The sequence below is a fragment of the Meleagris gallopavo genome, chromosome 5 (genome assembly GCF_905368555.1).
Source record: "Meleagris gallopavo chromosome 5, MGAL_WU_HG_1.1, whole genome shotgun sequence".
Lineage (NCBI taxonomy): Eukaryota > Metazoa > Chordata > Aves > Galliformes > Phasianidae > Meleagris > Meleagris gallopavo.
In genome coordinates this window covers 6,012,122-6,024,325 of record NC_139408.1, presented here as the reverse complement: position 1 = coordinate 6,024,325, position 12,204 = coordinate 6,012,122, and the positions used below count along the sequence as shown (strand labels likewise).

General features: G+C 44.0%; 1 pseudogene; it reads left to right on the top strand.

Annotated features, from left to right (window-relative positions):
* Positions 1 to 4,889: 4,889 nt before the first annotated feature.
* Positions 4,890 to 5,831, top strand: LOC146544218 (olfactory receptor 5AP2-like; annotated as a pseudogene).
* The last annotated feature ends 6,373 nt before the right edge of the window (positions 5,832 to 12,204 follow it).

The following is a 12,204-nucleotide window of genomic DNA, read 5'->3' as shown; positions in this document are numbered from 1 at the left end:
GCTCCTGGTGCCAGTTCTTACTGGGAGAAAAAATTACAGCTCCTCTCCATGGGGAGAAGTCAATATGATAGTATTGCACCTTCGTTTGCCACTTTATTGTAGCATTCAATAGATAAGACGCCACACTAAAGTGGTTTTCCAACTCTCTGGTGACACGAATGGATCCATTAAGGTGAGGCCAGCATCCTTCGTTGCCATTCCATGAACTTACAGTTTCAAAAGAAAACTTCCCCTTCTAATCTTAATTATTAATCACTTTCATAAAGATGGCTATCTGTGATAAGGTGTGTCTCTCAAAATCTCAGTGAATAGACATAAATCACTGTCTTCCCCTGATCCCAGCATCAGATTCCTCAATGCACTATGTAGCCAGCAGGGAAAAAGATCCTCTATTGCATATATAAACACATATATTCATAAAATGATCCATAGCTTTTCACAAAGGGTGGAGAACCCTTCCTTTCACTTGCTTGGCTGTTTGCATTCTTGCATGTCCTCTTTTTCCAATCGAAATGAATCCATGATTCTATGGTTCCTGTGCCTTCTATCCACGCCCTTCAGAGCTCACATCTGGGTTTCCCTGGTCTGCATGAGGAATCAGTGTTTGCTGTGATCTAAATTCTGTCTCTGCTCTGCTCCTTCTGAGCTCAGCCAGATGGCAGTCACCTAAGGTTACACCAGTACCAGGCTTAGAGCTGTTGTTTAATATCCATACTTTGCCTCAATGTGGTGGAGCTTCTGCACTTCTCCTTCCTATTGCCATGAACCCAGGCATAGACAAAAACTCATCAGCTGGGTGTTGACAGAGGATCCTGGAAAGGGATATGCACAGTTTTCCTGCTGCTGGCAAAGACACTCAGCTTCACATCATCCAGCACACATCTGCCCCAAACATTCTCAGAAAATCACCCTTTCAGGTCTGTTGCATTCTCCCTCCTCAGAAATACACTCCCTGCTCCTTGGGCTGAAGTTGCTGTAAGGGCTCCATCGCTCTGTCTGCCACCAGAACATAATCCTGTTGCGTCCCCTGGTGTGGCAGGCAGATTTAAGCTTTATCCCACACCCACATCACAAATTACCAAAGGTGCGCTGGAGCACCTCAAAAGCAGTCAGCTTTCCCCAAAGACTCTGCTTAGTTAAATTTTCCATTTCTTCTTTAATACATTCTTTCACCATTGCTTTCCAGAGGAAGAGTCCCTGAGCTGCTCCTTCCAGCAGCACTCCTGTGGTCACAGACTCACAACTTTGCAGGCTCATCCAAGGGCAGTATGCACCATCACTACGCCGCATGGTGGGCTCTTATTTCACACAGCACAATATAAACAGTGTTGAGTAGTGGGCATGGACTCAATTAGCTCTCTTGTGAACATGTGAAACCAGATGCAATAAGTCTAGGCAGCATATAAGTTATTCATTTATTATTTATTTTTGGCAATGGCCACATACCTTACCATTCAGTGTCCCTGTAATTTTACTACATAAACCTTATTTCTGCTCTTCTGATAAAAAAAAAAAAAAAGAAAAAGAAAAAGAAAATATTTTTTACAACAAAGAACAGAAAAGAAGAAAGCCTCATGTGTCATCCATTGGAGATTATCTTCAAACACTAAACTCCACTCTATTTTAGTTCATTCCATTCCATTCCATCCCATTCCATCCCATCCCATTCCATTTCTTTTTACTCCATTCCATTTTATTCCACTCCATTCCACTCAATTCCACTCTGCTGCATTCCACTCAATTCCATTCCGTTCCACTCCACTCCACTCAGTTCCACTCCGCTGCATTCCATTCCATTCCATTCCATTCCATTCCATTCCATTCCATTCCATTCCATTTCTTCCTACTCCATTCTATTCAATTCCATTTCTTTCTATACTACTCCACTCCACTCCACACCATTCCACTTCATTCCATTCCATTCCACTCCATTCCATTCTATTCCACTCCATTCCATTCCATTTCTTTCTACTCCATTTTATTCAATTCCATTTCTTTCCACTCCACTCCACTCCACACCATTCCATTCCACTCCATTCTATTAAATTCCATTCCGTTACATTCCATTCCATTCCATTACATTACATTACATTCCGTTCCACTCCACTCCATTCCACTCAGTTCCACTCTGCTGCATTCCACTCCATTCCACTCAGTTCCACTCTGCTGCATTCCACTCCATTCCATTCCACTCCATTCCATTCCTTTCCATACCCTCCATTCCACACCATCCCATTGCATTGCGTTCCGTTCCGTTCCACTCCATTCCATTCCACTCCACTCCATTCCACTCCATTCCATTCCATTCCATTCCATTCCATTCCATTCCATTCCGTTCTATTCCGTTCCATTTCTTTCCATACTACTCTACTCCACTCCACTCCATTCCACTCAGCTCCACTCTGCTGCATTCCACTCCATTCCATTCCATTCCATTCCATTCCACTCCATTCCATTCCATTCCATTCCATTCCATTCCATTCCATTCCATTCCATTTCCATACTACTCCATTCTATACAATTCCATTTCTTTCCATACTACTCCACTCCACTCCACTCCACTCCACTTGAATCCACTCCATTCCACTCAGTTCCACTCTGCTGCATTCCACTCCATTCCACTCCATTCCATTCCATTCCATTCCATTCCATTCCATTCCATTCCATTCCGTTCCATTTCTTTCTACTCCATTCTATTCAATTCCATTTCTTTCCATACTACTCTACTCCACTCCACTCCACTCCACTCCACTCCACTCCACTCCACTCCATCCACACCATTCCATTTCATTCCATTCCACTCCATTCCATTCCATTTGACTCCACTCCATTCCACTCAGCTCCACTCTGCTGCATTCCACTCCATTCCATTCCATTTCTTTCTACTCTATTCTATTCAATTCCATTTCTTTCCACTCCACTCCACTCCACTCCACTCCACTCCACACCATTCCACTCCACTCAATTCTGTTCCATTCCGTTCCACTTCATTCCATTCCACTCGACTCCACTCCATTCCACTCAGCTCCACTCTGCTGCATTCCACTCCATTCCATTCCATTCCATTCCATTCCATTCCATTCCATTCCATTCCATTTCCATACTACTCCATTCTATACAATTCCATTTCTTTCCATACCACTCCACTCCACTCCACTCCACTCCACTTGAATCCACTCCATTCCACTCAATTCCACTCTGCTGCATTCCATACCATTCCATTCCATTCCACTCCATTCCATTCCACTCCATTCCATTTCTTTCTACTCCATTCTATTCAATTCCATTTCTTTCCACTCCACTCCACACCATTCCATTCCATTCCATTCCATTCCATTCCATTCCATTCCATTCCATTCCATTCCGCCTCACTCCATCCCATTCCATTTCATTCAATTTCATTCCAGTCAGTTCTGTCCCTCTCTATTCTATTCTAGGGAAATCTACATGTATTCAAATTAAATTCTTCTGGCTGAGAAATGAATGTCATTTTTTCTACCTTTCTCTCATCCTCCATTCTACAATCCTCCACCACACCATCAGTTCTCTACACTGATCAGTTGTTTCTTCAGGAAGATTCCAGCTCTCCCCATCAGTCCTCTTGAAGCAGCTTTCCTATGGCCAAGGCTGCAGAGTGGTGTGGAGAGTCCTTCAGCCCGCCGGCTTTACAGCCCTGGTGGCCATCTTGGTCACAAGGACATGGCGATGGCTCATCTTCAGATGGGTGCTCACCACAGCCCTCATGTCCTTCTCTGACAAGCTGGCTGCTCTACAGCCAGCCCTGAAGTCTGGGAAGTCCCCCGTAGTGGCCAGGGCCTGGCATTGCCCCTTGTGGAGGTTCAGGTGATTCCCATCTGCCCACTTGGGATGTCATCTTGGACAGCAAAGAGCAAAACCAAAGGGAAAGGCAGAGGAGCTAGGAGGAAAGGTGACACCTCAACATGCTGCTTGTTTCCTCCTGTTTTTGTTTCATTGCACTTCACTTCTCATCATTCAACATGGCTTCTGAAACCTGTGGAGAACCCAAAGCATATATGTCTGACTTATCAGTGAGCTGCTTCCCACTCAAAGCTGTGCCTAAAGCAGTGGAAGCTGCAAAGTCAGGCACTTCCAAGTGCCTTGAAACTGCAAGGAGAAAGATGGAAAGATCTCTAATGCCCAGGAGAAGTACCATCTCTGAGGAGCTGAGAAAGGTGATGTCAGCCCCAGTAAGAGGTGTATGGGCAATTGCACATATCCACTGGAGGACAATAAAACCTGGAGCTCCACCAGCAAGGCATCGCTTTGGGTGCCCTGAGAACAAGCAGAGAGATGTTCCGTTGCTGGAGCCCAGATATAGACACAGGAGTGGCTGTGTGTCTCAGGATGGGTGGAGGAGTCCTGAACAGCATGACAAGAGGTGGGTGAAGGCATATTGTTAGTAGATAGGGATTTCCCTTTTGTTTGTGCATCCTGCAGGCTTTCCAGCTAGCTTCTAGGAAACCTTTCAATTTCATAATAAATATCTTCCATGAAAGCACAGAAATGGCAGAAGTGGAACATTTATTATAGTATTCATTTCCAGTGGTGATGACTTTGTACAGATACATTCTTTGGAAATGCTGAAAGCTTAGGATCAAATTTTGGCAGGATTGAGAGTTGCTTGGCTGGAAGGGGCAGCAGGGAAGAGCAGAAAAGACTTCCTTTCTATTTGCATGTGATATCTACTATGTGTAGGGGCAACTCTACAACCATTCTCCTAAGAATAATGCAAATGTCCTTATTTGTGACTCAGGAAAGACATGAGCCAATGCAGGTTTCCTGTGTGCAAGAGGGACCTCCACCACAGCCACGCCAGTTTGCAGTATTTCCATCACTTGTTACTTCCACTGACCACGGTATGGACAAATCACTCCATGGCGACAGAATTTATTCTTGTGGGGTTCGGTGATCACCCTGAGCTGCAGGAGGTGCTCCTTGTGGTGTTCCTCATCATGTACCTCATCAATCTAATGGGAAATGTGGGAATGATCCTCTTAATCAACTGTGATCCCAGGCTGCACACCCCCATGTACTTCTTCCTAAGCCACCTGTTCCTCCTGGACATCAGCTTCTCCTCCAGCATTACCCCAAATTCCCCCTCAGCGTTCTGACAGGGAGCAGAACCATCTCCTACAGGGGTTGTCTCACTCAGTTTTACTTCTATGTCATGTTTGGCACAGCAGAAGCCTTCCTCCTGACTGTCATGACATATGACTGCTACATGGCCATCTGCAACCCACTCCAGTACACATTGGTGATGTCCCAGGGATTGTGCCTGCGTCTGGTGGCTAGCTGCTATGCTGCAGGGGCCTTCAACTGCTCTGTGCACACAGTAGCCATGCTTCACCTCTCCTTCTGTGCCTCCCACCGCCTGGACCATTTCTACTGTGAAGGGCCACTGCTCTTTGCCCTCTCGTGCTCTGACACCAGCATCAACGGTATCTTAATGCTCATCTTTGTCAGCTGCATGGTGGGCAACACCAGCATGGCTACCCTGCTGTCCTATGGCTGCATTCTGGCTGTCGTGCTGCAGACCCACTCCCCCAGGACCAGGCATAAGGCCTTCTCCACCTGCACCTCCCACCTCGGTCACTCTCCTCTTCTACGGGGCCATCGCCATCATGTTCATGCGGCCCAGAGCCAAGAGGTCAGTCAAGCTGGACAAAGTGGTTTCCATCTTCTACACTGCCGTCACTCCCATGCTCAACCCCTTTGTCTACAGCCTAAGGAACAAAGAGGTGAGGGCTGCCCTGAGCAGGGTGAGGAGGAAGGCACTGCTCATGTGCCACAGACATTGGGGCAGCTTTTAGCTGGGCATGGCCAGCTTTCCATGGAAAGGGCCTGGAGGAAAGGGAAGATGCTGGAGCATCGAGGGGTCTGTCCTAGAGAAGGTGGGATGCAGCCAATGGTGGGAGAGACTCACAACAGAGTTGTCCTGGTCGTTTTCAGGGTTACAGGGCAAAGCTGAAGTGACTAGCTGCAGGTTGGAATCAAAGAAGAAAAGCATCTCTTTATTCCCTCATCTCTTATTGACAAATTCCAGCCAACGTAAAGGGATATGACTACTCTTTAGAAAGGATTGTTTTTGTCTTCTGGTAGACAGAAGCAGACCACCATCAGGGAAGCCTGAGCACTGCCATGTGGAATGCTTAAGAGAAGTTCAGTCGGAAGTTGTCATTATTTGATAACAAGAGCTCATTGTCACCTAACTCATATGTTACATCTCATGCACGCTTGTTAGTTCTGTTGGGGTATCTCTTTGTCATGTTTCTCTGAGTGTACCTCTGAGAGGTCAGCATGGAGGACAGCCCAATGCAGAACTCTGGAACCCACTTAGCAGCACTGCTCCAAGTGGGGATTTAATTATTAAAAGAGGAGGACGTCCATCACAAAGGAAGTGTGGGCTTTGGGGACTTTGGGATTACCCTCCTTGAATGACAACCCAGAGAAGCCAAGTAAGATGCAATGCTGGGAGATGAGCACAGGCAGGCACTCAGAGATGGGGCAGAATGCAATACTCACCAGTTTCAGAGATTTGGATCTTTCACATAACTAAACTGAGAACAGCCAGAGAAAGACGACTCCAGGAAAAGAATTTTAGCACCCTTTACTCCATATAGAATGTATTGGCCATGGGGTGTGATTAGACACTCTATATTTTTCAATAAACGTGAGTCATATGAGAGGCGTTCTGGTGTCTGTGTGCTTTGCACGGTGTTAATGTCCCTGCTGAACCCCTTCAACTGCAGCCTGAGGAACTGGGAAGTGAAGGATGAGGGGATGAACTGAGGAGGCTGGGAAATAGACAACATACTTCTTAAAAGAGGAAAATGGGTGATTGCACATCCCCAAAGATATGTCTACAAGAAGAGCACCTATCTTTTCTGTTAATGTTTGTACTTGTTGCTTTTCACAGCCTCTACAGGAGGATACAACAAAGGAGCATAAGCTCTTCAGATCCTGAAATGCTTCATATGTTAGAGGTGTATTGATTTGCTCTTATTTGGACAACAAGTTTTCAATTTCAAGAAGTAGGTGAGCCCAATCCCGCACACATTCTCCAATCCCATATTCCAAATGGGAGAATACACAGTTATGAATCCCAGCCAAGTGTGGAGGGTGCGTGCAGTGTGCTTCAGTTTGCCTCACAGTCTACAAAATACACAGGAACATCTGTGCTAAGGCAATGAACACCAATAAATTTGAGGCCTGAAGTATCCTTGAAAAGGTCCAAAGGTGAGAAGAAGTATGAGGAGCACTCCCAGCTCCCTCCCTCCGAGAGTGGTTCTGCAACTCCACTGCCATGCCCAGCAGAGTTTGGAGAGCAAGGTTGCAGTGACAGCTTGGCCTATGCTTTTCTGATCAGAACCAACTCCAGTTTTTCAACATATTGAAGAGGGTTTGGAAATAAGTACTTTGTTCAGGTGTTTTATTTTGTTCCATGGATCAAAAAGAGACAGGAACAAGTTGTCTGATTAGTGGAATCCAACCAAAGCGTGTTAGCTTGACTGACAGAAAGCTCTTCCAGCAGGCCTGGGCTCCAGGCTCTTGTCATCCAGCTGGTTAAGGCTATTTCCATCACAAGTGATGACGCTCCCCTTCTCAGGGCAGAAAGTGTTCTTTGGAGACCAACCACCCTTCAAGGAGTCATTGGCTTAACAAGCCCTTCTGGGGCTTACCAAGAAAGTGTCCTCATCCTGAGAGCTTCTCAGCAGGCTTGGAGTCAACTGAACTGATCTTTCCTAACAAGCCCTGAGAGACTCATTAGTGGGGACTAACAAGAAACTTTCTTCCTTGTTAGCAGCAAGGAGCTCCTCTACAGCCTCTTTCTTAGTCAGAGTTGGTCCAAAGACAAAGAGGGTCACTGTATTGCTACGTGAAATGCTCAGGGCAATCACTTGGGCATGGCTGACAGGAGTTGGATGCTATTTCAGGTTCTCCTGATTAAAGCACTGACACCCCACCCCTCTGGTTGGATCTCAAACTCCAGGTCAAGGTGTTTTGCTCCCACTCTGCTCTTGGGTCTGCTTGGGTCACTTCTTTGTTTTCCCACTCAACGTTTCATCCTATTCAAGACACTTTCTGTCCTACTGCTTGAGTCAGCTGAATTAGAACTTCCAAAGCTTGTTGGTCACATGACACATATCATATGACTTCTTTTAGAGGAAAAACCACATGATTCTACAACACTGAGATAAAGCAGTTTGTATTCATACAACAAAAACAAGCTCCAAGTACTTGGGTGGGAAGAAGGCACACAGGTAACAGTCCAGGTAAAATTAATTCTTGCACGAAATTGTTGTTACAAAGCCTAGTGTTTATTTCCCTGGCAAGGCTGACAGAAGGGAAGAAATGGGGATTTGGAGAATGTTTTTGGAATCGCATTGCCTAACTCATCAACAGAATCCAAGTTCCTCCTGCATCGCAAGGCAGGAGGTGGGCTGTAGATGCCTCGCTGATGGGAACACTTCTTGGTATTCTTTTATGATCAGAAAGGCAAACAGCAAAGCACTTCATGAGATGGTACAGTTTCCAGCTGAAGCAGCTCTCCATGTGTTGCTCACAGAGGCAGTGGGCCCGGTTTCTTCAGTGGGTGAAAAGCAGGCTCAAGGGAGACCTTATCGCTCCTACAGCTATTTCAAAGTGGTGAGGTTGAGGTTGGTCGCTCCTCACAAGCAACAGGAAATAGGACAACAGGATCTCTCCTCAAATTGTGCTGCCGTTGATCTTAAATCTCCCAAAACACATTCAGTATGTGTCGTGGTTTCGTGATTTTTTGTTGTCAGTATTCCACATCAGAACATCACATGGAGTTAACGAGTTAATGTTCCGGTTCCATTTACTGTTGTGGACTCCTATAGTTTGCCATATTTCAGTAAGATTCCAGACCCATTCTTGTCCAAAGCTAGTACAATTATATTTCATTATACAGTCTCTTCATATATAACAGTCTCTTCCTCTGGACTAGTAATTGTTCCTTCGTATGTTGGATTTGGACCTGATTCTGAACTTCATTCCCAATGAAAACACCATGGGACTTTCCCAAAATGTGTCCATCCATTTCTTAAAGGCCCATTCTATGAGGTGAAGTGCCTTCTTGTTAACGTCCTATTACACCAAGAGCTCTCAATTCAGTGGTCTTCTTGGGGCTTAAAATCCCCCCACTGAAATGTATCTTTACTTGACTTTGGTATTTATAGGCAAGTGGTGATACTGGTAATATTCTGTAACTTCCCAAATCCTTGCATTCAGTGTAAGACCAGGTTGTTTTCCAACCCACCAATCTTTAACATATAAAACAATATAATTAAAACTCTAGCCTCTGTATTTTTATCAATAGAAAAATTAAAACCACATTAAAGAGAAAAATAATCAATAAACCTCAGGAACACTCCAATTCAGCATAGCCCAATGTGTGGTCTTAGGTACAATTCATTATATCTCTTGTGTTAGTTTAAACTTCAAAGAACACCTCCCAAGTCCTTTTATTTTCCACTTATTCTTTGGAGGTCCTTTCTTAATTTGGGTATAATGGATCCAGAGTCCAATTCCTTCCAATTTCACTGCAGTATTTGTGATAAGAAGAATCTGATTAGATCATTTCCACCATTCCTTAAACATTCATCCTTCTAGGTTTACGGATAAATCCAATCTCCTGGTTTAAAATAATGTACTGAAACATCCGATTCAGTGACTGATTCATTCCTTCCACCTTACCACTGGACTATGGACACCAAGGAGTATGCTCGTTCCACATAATTCCTAAAGCTCTAGTATCACCTCAGCCACAAAATGTGGTCCTCTATCTGACAACATTCCCAATAGGATCCTTCGGTTAAAACTTCACTTACTTCTTCTGTTTGTTTAGTTCACAAGGGAAATGCTTCCAGCCATCCAGAAAAAGCATCGACCAAGACCAATAAATATTGATACTCATTTTGTTTCAGATGTTTAGAAAGGCATATAATCACTACAAGTATCTTCCCTTTTAATTTGCCATAGTAGGGTCTTGGCTGTATACAGGGATTATTCTTTTGACAGATTTCACACTTTTATATATTGCTCTTACTTATTTTTCCCATTCTTTTTCCTAGCATGTGGGGTTTAAGTGCATGCACTTCTCCTCCCCAGTGATTGCCCTGATGCTTTGCATTCATTATGTTTTTTCATCACACCTTTTGGTATTACTACTTGATGACTTTCAGTAATTCACCACCCACTCTCACTCTTACTTGGCTGCAATACCTCTGCCAAGTGCCCCTCTTTCTTACTGCATCTGTTATGTTTTTCAGGTCATACCCCCATCATTTGTCTGCCTGTGGTTCTTTTTGCACCTTGGTCCACTTGGCAGTTACCTAAAACTTCAAAAGTTTCCCCATACTAATGAACTTTATTACAGCATTCCACTTTAGTAAATTTATAGTTTGTAACAATTTACAAGTATTAATTCCCCATATTTAATTGGATTCTCTTGGGAGCTTAGCCCTCCTTCCAAATTGCTCCTCTTGTACGTACCATGCTAAATCTGGACTTGTGTTGGCTGTTTTTCCTTCAGCCACTTCCAAAGCTCTAATGAGAGCTTTCAGCTCTGTTTTTTTGTGTAGAATTACTTCCTGGGAGTGGCTGGGCTTCTATCTCTCCACCAGGTGTCACTATTGCACAGCCAGCGTGATGGCTACCATTGAAGGCAATCAGTCCATAAATTGGTATCCACAATCTGGGCCATCTTGACTTACCTAAGAGAGCTTGCAGCTCCCATTTTAACTTCAGCTCCGATATTTGGCATACCACCTCCTTTCATTCAACCTCCAGACTTTGGTATCCTTGAGTGATGGTAAAACTAGTTTAGATTGGATCACCTTGGGATTTCAGCAGCCCACACCAACAGATTCATGGTATCCGGTACTTCAATAGGGGTCTTCGATTTCTGTTCCTCTTCCTGTAGCAAAAAAAGTACATCCCTCGAGCTTCTAAGAATTTATTTTCCATTATCTGTAACCTTATTATTCCTTTATCAAAAGTTATCTGTGTGTTCAGCAAATCTCTTCCTAATAAAGGTCTCAGACATCCAGGAAAATACAAGAATTCATGAGTAAACACCCAGTTTCCAATTCCACATTGGACTGGCCAGAAGAAGGCCCTATCTCCTTCTCCCCATGGCTCCAGCTACAGACATTACATGTTCACTAAGTTTTCCCTCAGGAGCATTTAATACTGTATAAGTTGCTCGAGTGTCTATCCAAAGTTTCACCCTTTCCTTCCCAACTCTACTATCTTTATCTTCCTACGTCTCCTCAATCTCCTCACATCTTTCACCCTTACTTCACCGATTAGCACTGTTGTGTCATAGACTTTTCCCTGTTTCTCCAAAGCCAGAGCATTTGCATCCTCAGACACTAACCTTGTCTGATGGATTTTTCAGTAATTTCTTCATTCAGAAGAGCAAATCCACACATGGCCCTTCATCTCATTTTCTTTCCCTCCTACAAAATAGCATTAATTGCAAAATTGTATTATAATTCAGAATGCCATTTACTGGCCACTTTTCTTGGCCACCACTAATTACAATACATTATCAATTTTCTTCAACTTAGGCGGTGTCCCCCAAACTTGCTCCAGTGTCCCAGAATACAGTAGTTTGGGGAGCTTTGTGTTCTGTGGATTGTACATTAACCACATTACTGACCAGAAATAAAACACTCTTAATCAAAATTAACCTTAACCAAATTCCCTGAATTCTGGTCGTTGCTGTAACAGTGTGCAGGGAAGTGCCAAAATACCAACACCGAGGCACCAATTCCTTCACATAAAATTTCAGTGTCTCTCTATTGAATACCAAACAGCTGCTCACCAGCTGGAGGATTGCAAAGGGAGTCCTTGTGAAGTTCTCTGGTGCACATTGGAGCCTGACTTACAGCAATCTCAGATCATTGAAGAGAAACATCCTGTCTTGAGAAGGTTGTTTATTAGGACATCTGGAAATTAAAGTAGAGGTGAAGTAGAAAAATAGCCGGACAAAAATGTCAAATAATCAGCTTTTGAAACATCAGTGCCAGGGAAGGTTTAGGCTGTATGTTAGGAAAAAGATCTTCAATAAAATGATCATGAAGCATTAGAACTGGCTGCCCAGTGAAGTAGTTGAATCGCCATCCCTAGAGGTACTTAAAAGATGTGTAGATGTGG